Raw genomic sequence first — 15,346 nt, forward strand, 5'->3', positions numbered from 1 at the left:
TGTCTCCCTCTCTCTCTGCCCCTCCCCCGTTCATGCTCTGTCTCTCTCTGTCCCAAAAAATAAATAAATGTTGAAAAAAAAATAAAAAAATAAAAAAATAAAAAAAAATAAAATGTGTGATTTAAAGAGGCAAGGTCAGGGGCACCTGGGTGGCGCAGTCAGTTAAGCATCCGACTTCAGTTCAGGTCATAACCTCGCGGTCCATGGGTTCGAGCCCTGCGTCAGGCTCTGTGCTGACAGCTAAGAGCCTGGAGCCTCCTTCGGATTCTGTGTCTCCCACTCCCTCTCTGCCCATCCCCAGCTCATGCTCTCTCTCTCTCTCTCTCTCTCTCTCTCTCTCTCTCTCTCTTTCTCTCTCTCTCTCTCTCAAAAAACATAAATAAAAACGTTAAAAATAAATAAAGAGGCAAGATCAACAGTAGAAAGGTATTTATTAAAGGTACTTTTTTTTTTTTTAAAGAAAATCTCAGTAGAACCATGTGTATTAGTTATCTATTCGTACAAATTACCACAAACTCAGTGGCTGAACAGAACAGACACTTATGGTCCCATATTTTCTGTGGGCCAGGAGTCCAAGCACTGCTTAGCCGGGTCTTCTGCCCAGAGTCTCCCAAGGCTGTGGCCAGTATGTTGGCCAGAGCTGGGTTCTCATCAGAGGCTAACCCAGGAAAGTATCTGCTTCCTCACGTACCTGGTTGCAGATAGTGTTTGATTCCTTTCAACTGTAGGATCCATCGGTTCCCTTGGCCAACGAGGGGAGAGAGACTATGGGTAAATCCACTAGCAAGGTGGGAGTCTTGCTTAAATAATCACAGAGTGGCATCCCACCGTGTTTGCCATATTTTATTAGTTATGCTGAGGGGAGCGGGATTACACAAAGGCAGGGACACAGGGAAGGATGGCACGAGAAGAGGGGACAGCTATATGGTCTGTCACCACAGTCCATCTTCTCTTCCCATGAAGCATGGCATCTGCCATCTCTGCATGTCTCCTGGTGGTCTCGGGGCCGTGCAGCTAACCAGCTGGCCGGGAGAAGCTGAGGAAAGATGAAAGGAAAAGGTGACATTTTCTGGAAAATAAAAAGTTGAATGGAACCAAATCTGCCTTTCAATTTCCTTCTAGTCATTTTGTGGCATTAATGATAAAAGTTGACCTAGGGGCACCAGGATGGCTAAGTCAGTTGAGCATCCAACTCCAGCTCAGGTCATGATCTCACAGTTCATGAGTTCGAGCCCCATGTTGGGCTCGCTTGTCAGCCTGTCAGCACAGAGCCCGCTTCAGATCCTCCGTCCCCTTCTCTCTCTGCCCCTTCCCCACTTACACTCTCTTTCAAAAAATAAAAAAAACTTGACCTAGTAATTCTACTTTTTGGTACCCATCTTTGGGAACGTCTAGCACATGTGCCTGAAGAGACATATACAGGGCTTGTCATCTGTCGTGTGAAACAACATGTGTGTTCAGCACTGGAGGAATGGCTGCGTGGATTGTGACCCATCTCTACTTTGGAATAGTTTGTAACTAGTTTAAACAAAAAAGGTGGATTCAAAGTGTATTGTTAAGTGGAAAAGACAAGGTAGAGAATACCCAGGCTATATGACACAAAGCGCAGAATATTTTCTGCATAGAAAGTACAAGTGCATAGGGAAACATCTAGAAAGGGATACAGAGGCCTCAGAGTACTGTTTAGCTCAGAGTTTCTGAGCTGATGAGAATTATGTCAGGAGAGGGATCAAAGGGGAGTCTGGTCACCTATATTTTGATTTTCTCCCCTTGGAAATGTATTCACATATTATTTTAGATTTACGTATGATATTATTATACATTAATATATAATTCTTTATATTATATAGAATACTGTATATTATATGTATATGTTAATTTATATATTGTGTTAATATATGTGTTAGAATATTACATAAACATTATATGTATTACATAATTTACATCTTACATTATAGCGAAGAAGTCAGAGGAGTAGAAGTCAGCAATATAGCTGTATAAATCATGATGGTTTTAACCATGTACACAGATTCCTTGATACTTCTCCCTTGAAGAGAAGATCTGCCCTGGCCAGTAGTTTGACTACAACCTCACGAGGGACCCTGAACCAGAATGACTGGGACAAGCTGCTCCCAGATCCGTGCCCCACAGAAAATGTGAGATGGTAAGTGTTGTTTTAAGCCTCCAAGTTCGGGGCTAACTTGTTACACAGCAACAGATAACTGATACACAGATTGGTGAGACTAACAGTGGCTTTTTACAACAAGGTAGCGTTCTTACACCACCTTGGAAGAGTACATGGAAGTGTTTTGAGCAAGAGGAATGTCTGTCCGTTAAGGGTGAAGTTAAAATAAAGTCCTTGTTTTTAATACGCTCAGTCGCCAACATGGAAAAATCCTGTCACACCAGGGAAAAAACACTGAAGACTTACCAAACCTTTGTTGCGTGATAGCGATCACCAAAAACCCAGCATCCATCTTGTCAACAAATGTTATTCCATTCCACCCATAGTAGAATTTTCCTTTTGCCTTCATAATGCATCCTTCCCAGAACTTCTCCCTGAATCACATCAACAGTTTGAAGGTTGTGCAATGACTGCCTATGAGAATAGCCCCCAAGTGGGTGAAGTTTGCACCCCGACCCATCAACATTGGTTACGATCATCGCTGGGCCTTTGGATTACTGGTGATTTCATCTTCTTCATGGTGGGTCCCATTTTCAAATTTTCTGCAATGAATGCATATTAATTTGGACAGCAAAAAAAATATTAATGCTAATTCTCTTTTATTATTGATTTATGTTGAGAGAAAGAGAGCGAGGGAGAGAGAGCACGTGTGCTCACACAAGCACAAAAGGGGGAGAGAGAGAGAGACTGAGAGACAGAACCCCAAGCAGGTTCCACAGTGTCACTGCAGAGCCTGATGCAGTGCTTGAACTCATGAACCACGAGATCGTGACATGAGCCAAAATGAAGAGTCAGCTGCTTACGTGACCGAGCCACCCTGGGGCGCCATGCGAATTCTTTTTGAAAGTTACCACATATCAATTAACAACTACATGTTGTTTCTTTCAGCAGGCAGAATCCAAGCCCTCAGCTACCACCACTGTATATTTAGCTGTAACCCATGTGGCCCAAACATTTCTCCCAGGTGGCTGGATAAGCCCTGTGAAACTCTGTGACTAGTTCATATCCTAGAAGGAAAAAAGTAAAGGCTTCTTACCTAAAGGAAAAAAAATCTCCCTTTATTTATTTATTTATTCATTTATTTTTAGAAAGAGAGCACACACACAAGTGAGAGAGAGAGAGAGAGAGAAGCAGAGGGAGAGGGAGAGAGAATATTAAACAGGTTCCACACTCAGTGCAGAGCGCAAGGCGGGGCTCAATCCCGCAACCCTGGAATCATGACCTGAGCCAATATCAAAAGTCGGACGCTCAAGGGACTGAGCCACCCAGGCGCCACACCCCAAAGCCCTTTATTTTAAAGGTCTTTCTGAGGCTGGTGTCTGGGTCACGTTTCTAAGGCTCAGACCTGAACACAAAAGGTGGGTTTGCCCCAAAGCCTCAGACCTCTAGCAGCTGGCCTGGTTCTGGCTCCTACCTGCCTCATAGAAGGAGGAGAACCTGGAGAACCCAGTGGCCCTGGGCCTGGTCTTCAACTTTTATTTCCCGTCTTGCCTTGACTCGTGCATTCTAACATCCAGCTTGATCAAAAGCAAGGAACAGTTTGAGTCTTCTCTCGACCCTTATCGATTTTCTCTTTATCCCGTCCCCGTCTCGAATCTTCTTGTCCCTTCCTATGGCCAACCTCATCACCTGAAGTCTATTCTTATTTGAGAAATCTCCTTACTGTCCTGGTGCCTCCTCTCCCCTCCTTCCAATCCACGTGGCTGGACTGAAATCCCCACGTTCCTCTCGTCACCTCCCGTTCCAAGGTCTCCCGTGTGTTCCTGTTGCAACTACCTGAAGTGTGAGTCCTCAGTACATCCAGCATCTCCAGACCCTACCCCTTTCCAACAGGTATCTCTTTCCAGACATATCTCCACAGCCACGCCAATCCCATCTAACCAGCATGTATGTATTAAGTACTGCTATGCCCCAGGACCATACTTACGATTGGGAAATGGACAAAAAGAGCTTACAGCCTAGTAAAAGAGACCATTAGTGATTACATAGAGGGGCTCAGAGTGTTTACAGAGGGTGGAGGAGAGGAGCCTCAAACAGCACTGTGGAGGGAAACCTCCCTCAGATTGAAAAAGGGGCAGGGGGATGGTCTTGGAAGGATTCCCAGAGAAGATGATGCTTGAGCTAAAACCAGAAGCCACGTGGAGGCTAAGTAGCTAAAGAAGTGAACAGAGGGCTTTCCAGGCCTAGAGAACAGCACAGGCAAACCTCGGTGGCCTGAGCAAGTATCCAAAGTAGGAGAAACCGACCAGATATGGTCCATGAGTGACGGAGCCAAAAGCAAAGCGGGGAGGATCTCACTCAGTGGGTACCAAATGGTACTAATTGACTGAGCCCAGGCTTTGAAGCACGATAGCGCCCAGATCACAGACCAACCCATGTGGCATAAGACAATTCACTTAGCCTATCAGAGCCTCAGTTTCCCTAGGCCTAAAGTGAGATTTAAAATACCAACCATGTGGTGTTATTTTGAGGATCATAAAATAAAATGCATTTAAATCACCAGGCTGAGGGGCGCCCGGGTGGCTCAGTCGGTTGAGCGTCCGACTTCGGCGCAGCTCATGATCTCACAGTCTGTGGGTTCGAGCCCCGTGTCGGGCTCTGGGATGACAGCTTGGAGCCTGGAGCCTGCTTCGGATTCTGTGTCTCCCCCTCTCTCTGACCCTCCCCCACTCATGTTCTGTCTCTCTCCCTCTCTGTCAAAAATAAATAGACATTTAAAAACAATTTCTTTTAATTAAAAAAAAAATGAATCACGAAGCTGAGTGTCTGCCCCATTACGGAAGGTTGAAAAATCCATGCCTCCCTTCCCCTTTTATTACTTAATAAGAACCGTAGCAAACAACTACATAGCATTTACTCTGCACCAGGCACTTTACAATTCATGGAAAATAAATGCCTCAAGAGTATGCATGAAGCGCTTAGTGGGTCTACTGAGAGCTTCTCTCTACCACGGTGGAGTGAACAGAGCTGAGAGATACAACGGCCAGAAAGAAAGGGGTCACCTTTTATTCAGGTTAGCAGGAAACTAACTACACATCAGTGAAGAAGAAAGACGTTAGAGTCGCAGAGCACTAGACGCGACTTGGAACAAAAGCCTTCAGACGGTGTGGAGACCAGAGCTCTATAGTCTCTGCCATCAGGATACCCGGGGTCCACTTCTAGCATCAGCCCTCCGCAGGCTGGTCCCTTATCACACTCCCTCCTTCACCACATCATCATCGAAGGCAAAGCCTTTCCCGAATGAGCGGCTGCCTTCCCTGCTCACATCGCTCTTCCCTTGCAACGAATGGGCACAATTGTCTGGTCTTGTGGTGCATTCCCTCCTTCCTTCATTTGGCTGATATTTCCTGGAGGCTGAAAGCATAACAGAAATCAAAACACATACAGCCCCTCCCCTCTGGGAGCTCACAATGCTGAGAAGCCAGTGAGGGAGCAAGGCACTAGTCATCACAAAAGTGTTTAAATGTATTTTTTTTTTTTTTTAATGTGCCGTGCTAGAGAGTTAGGCTGCTTGGCGGTGTTCAGCAGGGTTTCTGACCCAGTGAACCGAAGGGTCTTGGAGGACCAGTATAATTGCCCCCAACTATTTTACAAGCAAGCTCCTGTAGGCCTGACCCCATCATATTTGTCCTCGCTTCCCCTGCCACCCCGGCCAGTGGCACATAGTAGCCACTCAATAAATGTCAGCTGCAATAAAGGAGTTCCTGGACCAGTTCAGATCAAAGCCCGACTCCCACCAGAGTTAATAAAAAGCTCTGGTTACAGGCTTCTGAGGACACAACCTGGGATGTTTGCTTTCCTTCATTTCCAAGGAAGGCATTCTCGAGTTCCCAACATTTAAGAGAAGGCTCAGGAGAGAAAGTTTGTGTAGTTAATGATCCAGCCCGGGATGGTTTATCTCAAAGCCGAGGGGGTGGGGAGTGGCTGGCTGCCTCAGGGCTGTCAGCAGGGAACTGGATGTGAAGAGGTGGGAGATTACAGGAGCTTTGGAGACAAAGGAACATAAATCAAAAAGAATTAAAAGAAAACAAGATCCTTGAGCCTCCGCCTGTTAAGGTTCTTTTAAAAGTATTTTTGCTAGTGAGTCGGGTGGGGGAGGGTAAACAAAGTTTAAATGAAGGAAAGTAAGCCCGAAAGTGAATGGCTAAAGGCCGCGTACAGCCCAGGTCTGTCCCCTCCTCTGTCTTTTTACTTTTCTCTGTCTTACTGTTAATGGCCCGAAATGATTAACAATTGGAAAAAAGATGTCACAGACATAAACTGTTTCCTCCCTCTCTTCCCCACTCTTGTTTCAATTCCTGTTTGGTTCAGACACTCTGAGCTACAGATCTTCCTTCACGATGAAATGGTTTGGGCTCTACTTAATAAGTCAACACCAGAATGCAAGGCGGGGTTGAGCAGGTGGAAGAGGATGGCTTTATTCCAAAAGCATAAACGTCGACCCGAATTAGATTTAAATAGTAACACTGCACCGAAGCTGTGCAAGTCCCACGCCCTCCATAAATCGGGCAGCCAGCCTGAACCCCTTACCAGAGCTTCGAACAGAAACCATCCTACTCCAGGACATCCTCAGGCTTCTGGTCTTTTCTAAGACGACACATTACCAGAACTTTAGACAAGAACATTAATTCCCACCCTTGATACCTCCACGGGTAGTCCACTCTCCTACAGAGGAAACCACTTCTTCGAGAATTAGGGTTGCCATAGAAAATTCAGGACGTCTAGTTAAATGTGAATGTCAAATAAGCAACAAATAATTTTTCAGTATGAGTGTGGCCAAAATATCACATTTGGATGTCCTACTTTTACTTGCTAAATCTGGCAAACCTTGCAATTCTCCAGCTCAACAGATCCTGAACATATAGGGTTGCCAGATAAGCTATAGGTTGGTCAGTTAATTTGAATTTTAGATAAATAACTAATCATTTTTTAGTGTAAGTGTATCTCATGCTGCAACATTTGGGATATATATATTGTTAGAAAGAAGGAAAGAAAGAGAGAAAGAAAGAAAGAAAGAAAGAAAGAAAGAAAGAAAGAGAAAGGGAGGAAGGAAGAGGGAAGAAGGGAAGGAGGAAGGAAGGAAGGGCGGAAGGGAGGGAGGAAGGAAGGAAGGGAGGGAAGAAGGAAGGAAGAGGGAAGGAAGGAAGAAGGGGAAGGAGGAAGGAAGGAAGGAAGGAAGGAAGGAAGGAAGGAAGAAGGAAGGAAAGAAGGAAGGGAGGGAGGAAGGGAGGAAGGGAGGAAGCGAGGAGGGAGGAACAGACTCCAAATAATGGAGTCTCTCATGCTCATTAATTTATTCTTTTAATATGTGTATACGCTCTGAAGGCATCGGAGGCTAAAGCCAGCACAGGGATCATGTGTAGCTTTTGTGAGAACACCATGATAAATATGAAGATTGCACCATACTACCACAGGGCCCCGTGCACTTGCACACACACACACACACACACACACGTGTGTGTGTGTGTGTGTGTGTGTGTGTGTGTGTGTGTAGCAGACTGGAGAGACACAGCATTCTTTTTTTTTTTTTTTTAATAATAAAGTGCAGGTATCCCACTTTTTTTTTTTTCAACGTTTATTTATTTTTGGGACAGAGAGAGACAGAGCATGAACGGGGGAGGGGCAGAGAGAGAGGGAGACACAGAATCGGAAACAGGCTCCAGGCTCTGAGCCATCAGCCCAGAGCCTGATGCGGGGCTCGAACTCCCAGACCGCGAGATCGTGACCTGGCTGAAGTCGGACGCTTAACCGACTGCGCCACCCAGGCGCCCCGAGACACAGCATTCTTATGATAAAGGCAACTACAATAACACCTGAGTTGTTGTTGCTGTGTTTAGGCAGAAAAGTCCCAAGAACACATATAAATAAATATAAATCATAAATGAGAAAGGACATCTTTTCTGAGAAAATGGAGGAGCAAAGGGGGTGGTTAAAGTTCCCAAGTAAGCTGAGGGTAAAGGAAGAAGCATGTGAAGGGGTAGGAGACGAGCTTACTGCATGTATCAACTGGACGCTGGTGGAAGAGACACTCAGTTCAAAGCCAGTAAGGAGCCGAGCATTCGTCCGGGTGCTTCTGTGACCGTTCGCTTGCCTGCCTTGGCAGTTTTACTCTTGATTACTGGCTTTCTACCATGCTTTGTTTCACATTCTGTGAGTGTGTATGGCTAACATGTATCTTTTCTCTTTAATCTACTCTACAGCATAAAATCCATAGGGAAACAGCAGCAAGGATTCAAATATTACTGTTTGAATTAAAGATTCAAAAATGATTATACTCTTAACTCTGTTAAAAACTGGGAGACATTATCGTGAAGAGCGATCAAATATTTCCAATCTTGCTTAAGAAGTCTTTCGGAAGGATAACAATGATCTTTCAATGATCATGTCAAACAAAAGTAAAAAGAAGCAGGTGAAATTAATGTTAATAAAAGATTTTACTGAAGGGGCACCTGGGTGGCTCAGTCGGTTGAGCGTCCGACTTCGGCTCAGGGCATGATCTCACAGTTCGTGAGTTCGAGCCCCGCGTCGGACTCTGTGGTGACAGCTCGGAGCCTGGAACCTGCTTTGGATTCTGTGTCTCCCTCTCTCTCTGCCCCTTCCCCGCTCATGCTCTGTCTCTCTCTCTCTCTCTCTCTCAATAATAAATAAACATTAAAAAAAAAAAGATTTTACTGAAGCCCAGTATCTCCAAAATACTATCATTTCAACATGCAATTAAAATTATGAATGCAATACTTTATATTTTTTCTTAAACCGAGGCTTCAAAATCTGGCACATCTCAACTTAGATGCTCACTTTTACCAGAAATACTTTATCTATATTTAGATTTCATAAAATTTGCATTTGAAAATGGAGATTCACGTACCCAACTTGTTCTGAACATACTTAAGGGCTTCCCAATAACCGAGTTAACTCTTTAAGTTTAAACTTACATAGAATTAAAAAGCCAGCCTCCCGTTGTCCCAACCACATTTCAAGTGACCAATACCTGCAAACGCAGATCGAAGATAAAGACACAAATTTCCAGCCCCCGGTTTTCAGCCTGTAAGTAACATCATCGATTTCTACTGCTAGTGCCCTATTTCTTGCTCTTTTAATATCCTGATTGTCACTCAACCAGCAGTCCCATCTTCTGGAAGATAAAGCCTAGAAAGAAAAGGGGTTGACCTCCAACTTATTCCAAAGAACAAAGCAAATTCACCCCCTGAGCTCTACTGATATTTTCTTTTGTTTTAACTTTTTTTTAATGTTTATTTATTTTTGAGAGAGAGAGAGAGAGAGAGAGAGAGAGAGAGAGCACGAGGTGGGGAGGGGCAAAGAGAGAGGGAGACGCAGAATCCGAAGCAGGCTCCAGGTCCCGAGCTGTCAGCACAGCGCTCGATGAAGGGATCTAGCCCATGAGCCATGAGATTATGACCTGGGCTGAAGTCAGATGCTCAACCAACTGAGCCACTCAGTCGCCCCTTTACCGATATTTTCTTAATGGTTACATTCAGTTCTGTAAACGCTGTAGAAGTAATTTCATCTGCATGGAACTTGGAGTGGTTTCTGCCTATTCCTTCTTGGTATGCAGAGAGCATTGTGCATGGTAAGTATTCAACAAAAGCATGCTGAATGCGCAAATAAGTGACCATTCGGGAGACATGCTCCAGTTAATTGTGTTCATGGAAAAACTGAAGGAGATCATTTAAGAAAAGAATTCTCTGCCCTATTCTTTGGGTAATGTCTTTAACCAAGACCCTTTCATCCAGTGATACCTGATGATATTAACAGAAAGAGGGAGGAGGAGTGCCAAGAGGAAGCTGTCATCAGATATCTCTGCTCAGACAAATGACCAGAATTCTCCTGCTCTGGCCCACCCCTCATTTGATGGTGGCACAGACTGGTACAGCAGGGACACAGACTAAAGTGCTATTACCGGACTTCAGGTCTTGGGGGGGGGGGGGAATGAAATAAAGTCGAGTATCGATCCCAGCAGAGACAGTTCAGACATGGAAGGGCCAGCCCGTGCCAGAAACCCCAGCACAGCCCTTTGGGATTTGCTGAGAGAGTCCCTCAAGAAGGTTCGGAAGCACTTACAAATAAATACATAGGGGAAAAAGTGGATTGTGCACACTCACTTCAATAAGAAAGAGATGAGAAAAACTCCCTTTTGAAAAAAAAAACATGCAAATCACTTAAGAATTGGACGAAGAACTCTCAGATGAGGTCCGCTTTGAGAAGGTCACGTGCCAAGAAAAAAGAAGATGTAGGAGTAGAGCTCACCTCCAGGAGTGAGGTCAGCAGAGCAGAAGCTCAAAACAAGGTTAGGACTGAGGGAAACAAGTGCTCACAATTTTTAAAAGGGGTATTTGTTAGTTTCCTATTGACGGTATAACCAATTGCCACAAACCTCATGGCTTAAAATAGCACAAATTTATTATCTGAAAGTTCTGAGGGTCAGAACTCCAAAACCAGTCTGACTGGGCTACAAGCAAGGTGTCGGCGGACCTGAATTCCTTCTGGAGGTTCTAGGGGATATTCCATTTTCTTGTCTTTTCTAGTTTCTAGAAGCATCCTGCATTCCTTGGATTCTGGCCCAACATGGCTCCACCTTCAGCTTGCATGGTTGTATCTCTTTCTCTCTTTCTGATCATCTTGTCTCCCTCTTATAAGAACACTTGTGATGGATGGCATTGGGCCCACCCAGATAAGCCAAAATAATCTCCCCATCTCGGGATCCTTGATTTAATCACACCTGCAAAGTCCTCTTTACCAAGGTTCCAAGGATTTGTGCATGGACATCTTTGGGGACCGTTACTCAGCATAGCACAGATATACTTGACTGTCCTACAGGAAAATGAATATTTCTTGGAGGCAATGATGTGATGCTCAGCAGTGACAAAGGGGAAGTGAGCCTTCTTGATTCCTTCATGACTTCCAACTTCTCTGACAGGAAGACTGATCCCTTCACCAACCCCTATAAGCTAATACACCCAGTTTCCCCCAAGTCTCTGTGATTCATTGTGCTGTCCTCTGTTAGAGCATTCAATCACTCAACGAATAGTTATTGAACATCTACTATGTTGAAGCAATATTCTAATCACCCAGGATAGCAAATCTATCACCCAGTGAGCAAAACAAATGAAAGTTCTTATCCTCAAAAAATGATCACACTAGTAGGGGAAGACACACAATTAAAAAAAAATTAAAAAGAAAGAAGGAAGGAAATTATACGGTGTATTTGAAAGTGATTAAGTGCTATTTAAAAAGTGAGGCAGGGGAGAGTGCCTGGGTGGCTCAGTCCGTTAAACATGTTAAGCACCTGACTTCCGCTCAGGTCATGATCTCATGGTTTGTTCCAGTTTCAAATCAGGTGAGCAGGAACCCCTCTTGGGTGAGCTCCACTTCTCTCTCTCTCTCTCCCTCTATCACTTGTGACCCCTCTGGCGCTCAAAAAAAAAAAATGGTGCGGGGCGGGGGGTGGGGGGGAGAGGAGTGGGGAGTGCAGGTAGTTAACCTGCTAGGTGCTAACTCAGTGTTTAGGAAAGGCTTCGCTGAGAATAGGGCATCTGCCCAATCTGCTTGAAGGGTGGAGGGAGCCACACCCTTTCTTAGATCCCCTAAGAACAGAAACCGCAAATAAGGCAAAAGCCCCGCAGGGGGAACAGCTTGAGGGGCTGAAGCAGATGGGGACTAGCCAGGTTGCAAGAGAATCAGCAAGGGGACAGTTGCAGGAGCTGAGAACAGATGCTCATGGGAGGGCCAGCCGAGGAAGGCCTTGTCACATCGGATTGTCCAGGACCATGAGCTCCAGAGAGCAGGGATACTGTCTCATTCTCTTTGGTGTCCCTGGCACCTCGCACAGTGTGAGCATGCGTAGTTAACGCTTGCGACACGGGGCATGCTTCTCTCCTTGCAACTTCACTGCAGGCTTCTTCCCTCCTGCACGTAGGACAGGGGCCTGGCATGTCTGTCACTAGATAGCACGGACCCGACGCCTGTGGCCAAGAAGTACGAGTTGCAGGTGCAGGGGCCAGAATCCTGTGCGCTCTGCCCCTGCGCTCTGCCTACCTGCTCCGCGGCTACCTCGCTGCCCTTCGCTCCCTGCCCCCGCCAATGCCATCCCACCTCTGCCAAAGCCCCCTGCGGTGAGGCCTTTTTCCTTTCATCACCCGCTGGGAGCACCAGCTCCGCGGAAAGCTGGAGAGACCGGAATAATTGGGGTGGGGAAGGAGGTGCGAGACCTGCCCTGCCGGCGCGGTCTGGGGTGGGGATGGGGGTGGGGGGGAGAGGGGACGGGAGTCGGGAGCGCCGCGCCCAGCGCGGGGGCGGGGGACAAAGGGTTAAGCGATCGGCATTACTGTCTGCGTGCGGCTGGGCTCCGAGGGCCTCGCGTTGCGCCTGGGTGGTCCGGTACAGTCGCGGGCAGCAACCTATTAGTGGTATCTCGGCGTGATTTATGCAGCTGTCAAGCTGCCTTCACCGCGACAAGTGAACTGCGGCCCCGCGCCGCGCTCCTTCCGAGACCATCAGTAAATGGGGCCAAAGAGAAAGGAAAACAGCCCAAGGTGCCACCCCTCAGCCTCCGGGTCCTCTAATGACGAGTCCCCTCTATAGAAAAACATCCAGCTGCCCCCAGGAGAGCGACTCACAGAGCCCCACTGTCTGGGGCGCCAGGCCGGCAGGGGGCCGGGGGGGGGGGGGCAGGCGGGCTTGGCAGGGAGCCACCCGCCACCAGCGGAGCGGGGGCAAGCCAGCCCGCCAGGCGTGGCGCGGACACGGCCAGGGGGCGACGGTGACAGTGCCAGGGGTGGACGTCGTCCTGCGGCCAGGGGAGCGTGGTCAAGCCAACATGCCACCCACGAGGTCTGGCACCCGCTCCACCCCGCCACCCCTCCTTTTACCCTCCGGCACAGGCGACGCTGGCCTGAGAGGGCTACACAGGGGACACGCGTCCCCTCGGCCTCAGCAATCCCCACACCTCCCACCTGTGCAGGTGACCCTGGGTCCGTCCATGGCCATCAGACACCAGCGCCTACCCCCCCCCACTCCCCCTTGCCCACACCCACACCCGTGCACACACCCCTGCCACACGCACCCGTACCTACACACCTGCTATCCAAGAGGGCCACGGCCCCCCAGGAGAGGGCTATCTCTTATTCAGTACTTGATTGACAGTGAAGTAGCCAAGGGCCTGGGGAAGTGTGCGTCTGTGTGTCTGCGCGTGCGTGTGCGTGCGCGTGTGCGTGAGAGAGCGCGCGCGCGCCAACAGCCACAGGCCTGCCCTTGTTAATAACGTCAGGGACGTTAATAGGCCTCTTTTCTCCCTGCTGCCAAGTGGCATGCGGTGCATTGTGTTTGTGGTACCGCAGTGGAGGGCAGGTGTTCCACACTGGATCCGATTCCCAGCCAGAACGTTTCAGAGGCTGGAGGTGACGCACAGCGACGAGTTCCTGATTGCTGCTGACACGGGGAGAAGCGGAAGGAGGTGCGTGCTGGCCCCCGGGGTCTCCCCACCCCCCACCCCACTCCCCACCCCACCCCCCGCCCCCGGAACGGCCCCTCCCTCCCTCTCTCCTCCTTCAATACCTTGGCCTTGCCTTGAGGCCACGGGACCCGGCACTCCACAACGTGGGTGCCCTGAAAAGGAAACTCTTAGCTGGACGCAGAAGGACACAGGTGGCACCGACAGCTGCACGCTCCCTGGGTCTCTGGACTTGGCAGAGCTCCCTGGACTTGGTCATTTAACAGTCCTGTCAACACAGGCGGGAAGGGACAATGGCATTTTTAATAAGCTTCCTGTTTGTTCAGAGAGGAAGCTGCTAATGCCTCACTCCAGAATGGTGTCTGGAGGTGACCGTGCCAGCTCTCCCTCCGGGCACCTGATCTGCCTCCCTTCTGCCTGTTCAGCCGCAAGTTTCAAAGGTTGACAGTTTAGCTGAGGGCATGGCAGCTCTTGCATTTCCCACTGCCAGGGGCTTCTCAAGGACCCTTGTGCCCTTCTGTTTTCCAGGGCACCATTCTTCTGCTCTGGTCTGGGTATAAAAGGGAACAGCTGCACTGGAAGTCGGGACTGGAGCCCGCTTGGCCCACATTCCTTGTCGAATTCCCGTCTTGGCCCTCTCCCCTGCACCCCCACGTCCGGTTAGTGCAGGCGGTCCCCGGGGCCCTGCTTCTACTTTCAAATCCCTCACCGCAACGCCTCACACCACCCCACACAGCACGAGGGGCCTTTCTGGGGGTTGTTTTCTCATTGGCTCCCCAGAGACCCTGGACAGATAAAGTCACAAGGAGGTGGAAGGCATCCATTTTCTTTCCGGTCGCTCCTTGAGAAAGAAGGAGGCTGGTGACAGAAGAATAAGCCGTTATAATTCCTTGGGTGCTTTTCTGGCATATTCTGTGGGGAAGCTATGCCTGGAAATGACGATGGATGGGCCCAGATTGATTTTTTTTCTGCTAATGTTTCCCACATAGGGTCTTTTCAAACTCATTTGTGCAAGACTTTTTTTTTTTTTTTCTTTTCTGAAAAGCTGGGAGAAGGTAAAATTTCACAGGAGAGTCCCATGCTTTCTTCTGTGGGAACTATGAGGCCAGCTCACCAACTCCACTGTTCCCACGTGGCTTCAACCCCGCCTTGTCCCATCCAGGCCTTTGCAATGACTTTCTCAAAACTCCAATCTTTCTTCTTCCACCCTAATCACCTTCTTTAAATACAAGCAAGATCTCACTTTTCCCTCCTCTAAAATCTTCACTGGCAAACTGTCTGCCAAAGTCCCAAACCTGAGTGTCATCAAAAGCCCTTGACAAGATGGATCCATCCAATCTCTTTTTATGTACCCTCCCTTCAGGAGATACACGTGGTAGGGGCGCCTGGGTAGCTCAGTCGGTTAAGCGTCCGACTTCGGCTCAGGTCATGATCTCGTGGTTCATGGGTTCGAGCCCTGCGTGGGGCTCTGTGCTAACAGCTCAGAGCCTGGAACCTGCTTTGGATTCTGTGTCTCCCTCTCTCTCTGCTCCTCCCCCACTCATGCTCTGTCTCTCTCTCTCTCAAAAATAAACATTTAAAAAAATTAAAGAAAGAAAAGGAAGATACACGTGTTAATCTGGGTTGGCCAAGAAGTAGACATCATGAAGAGATTCACAATGCATAGATTCACTTGCCATTTGCAACTACGTGGA

At 47.9% G+C, this 15,346-nt stretch overlaps 1 long non-coding RNA gene across 1 annotated transcript; it reads right to left on the reverse strand.

The window, feature by feature from the left end:
- Positions 1–504: 504 nt before the first annotated feature.
- On the reverse strand, positions 505–13,383 carry LOC125150457 (uncharacterized). Its single transcript, XR_007146349.1, has 3 exons — positions 13,280–13,383; positions 2,432–2,559; positions 505–1,036 (listed from the first exon to the last, which is right to left on the reverse strand). It is a non-coding gene; the product is annotated as an uncharacterized LOC125150457 (long non-coding RNA).
- Between the last annotated feature and the right edge of the window lie 1,963 nt (positions 13,384–15,346).

Source organism: Prionailurus viverrinus, chromosome D4, assembly GCF_022837055.1.
Source record: "Prionailurus viverrinus isolate Anna chromosome D4, UM_Priviv_1.0, whole genome shotgun sequence".
Lineage (NCBI taxonomy): Eukaryota > Metazoa > Chordata > Mammalia > Carnivora > Felidae > Prionailurus > Prionailurus viverrinus.